Here is a 1,710-nt window from a genome sequence, read left to right on the forward strand (position 1 = left end):
GGATGAACACGGTGGCATGCGCAGCGCGATTGGAGGTTTTCTCGCAGCAGAGCCAGGGAAAGGACATCGAGATGGCGACGGCGGTGGCCCTGCTCTCTCCGGCCGTACATACTCTCGCTGTCTCGCCTCGCAGTCGTCGTACGCAGCGTGTCAGGCATCCCGTACCTCAAGCATTGGGTGATGATTTGATTTTCAGCCAGAAGAAGAACCAGGTACTCATGCATAAATGGCCATTACCATGTACACCAGTTTGTAGATAGCCTTTGTACGTAGCTAGCTACGCATAGATGGAGCTGTGTCTGGCCTTGGGTCGCCCGGGAACTGTCGGCAGTGGGGCGGCCGGCCAGGGAGCGTACAACGGCAGAGTGGCCGGCGATGAGGCGCGGCCGCTGTTCCCGTGTCTCTTCTGCGACAGGAAGTTCCTCAAGCCGCATGCCCTCGGTGGCCACCAGAACGCGCACAAGGAGGAGCGCGCGGCCGGCTGGAACCCCTATGTCTACGGTCGCCACCCCGCTGCCGCCTCGTCTCACGCCGCCGCCACCGATAACTTCATCCCTATCGCCGCGCGCTGTGGTGGCGGGGCCGCCGCTGCAACGCCCCTCCATGTCGTTCCTGAGGCTGGCACGCTGGCTCCGTCGGTCCACGGCGTGCGAGTTGCAGCCGGCCCGTTCTCCGGCGTCCACGACGACGCGGGGGACATGCTAAGCTCGGGAAGGTCACCGGCCTCTGAGCCGGCGCCGGAGAGCAACACCGGCGTAGATATTGTTGAAAATATGAACAAATTACTACGAGATTTAATCCGAATAAACAGAAAATAAATCATGACCACAGCAGTAGAGATTAAACTAATCATGCGAACTGACTGGCGAAGGACCCCGGTGGGCAAGGTCTGGCTGCCGCCATACCTTGTTTTGGTGCAAACATATTTTTATACCTATGCACACTTCTCTCAGATGGCTACGCTGAATCTCGTCACTGGAAAAATCGCTAAAGAGAGAGGTCGTTCGCTGGATGGGCCCATCAGACGTAGTTGAAAATTGGGCCACGTATAGACACGGCATCCAGAAGCAGTTGGCCCATTTACACTTCATGGTGGCTGCTCTTGCTCTCAATTGTCTCAAAAAGAAGCTCTCGCTCTCAGTTGTCTAAAAAAACTCAATCTTCTCAAATAAAAAAGCTCTCTCTCTAAAAAAGATCTCTCTCTCAACCAACCGACCGAGAACCAGCTCCCCAGCTCAGATAGAGACACACACGCAGGCGGCACGCAGAAACCCTAGCACGCGGCAGCGGCTGGCCAGGACGAGGCGGAGTAGCGGACGACGGCGGCTGTGGACTGTGGTGGGCGTCGAGCAAAGTGGGGCGACAGGGCGTTCCCGCGCAAGGTGCAGTGGTGCAGCGAGTGGCGGCTGCTTTGCATCCTTCACACCATGGCCAGCGGGGCGCAGTGCGGCCGCGCTCCTTCGCCAGTTCGCCACACCTTAAATTTTTTCCGTCCTCCGCCTCTATGCGAACTAGCATAGCAGATGAATATATCACATCTAGGGCACATACTAGAAGCATGAATTCTATCACGATCTCGAACAGGAAGGATAGAATCACATACGGTGCAGCGGGTGCAGCACCGCTGGCGTTGACGTTGTCGCCCATGTCGTCGAGGACGAGGTTGCCGAGGTCGGAGAAGAAGTCGTCGCTGCCAGCAGTCGCGCGAGT

The 1,710-nt window shown here is 57.4% G+C and overlaps 1 pseudogene; it reads left to right on the plus strand.

Moving 5' to 3' along the window:
• The first annotated feature begins 287 nt into the window (after positions 1–287).
• On the plus strand, positions 288–730 carry LOC119296740 (annotated as a pseudogene).
• The last annotated feature ends 980 nt before the right edge of the window (positions 731–1,710 follow it).

The sequence above is a fragment of the Triticum dicoccoides genome, chromosome 5A (assembly GCF_002162155.2).
Source record: "Triticum dicoccoides isolate Atlit2015 ecotype Zavitan chromosome 5A, WEW_v2.0, whole genome shotgun sequence".
Classification (NCBI taxonomy): Eukaryota; Viridiplantae; Streptophyta; class Magnoliopsida; order Poales; family Poaceae; genus Triticum; species Triticum dicoccoides.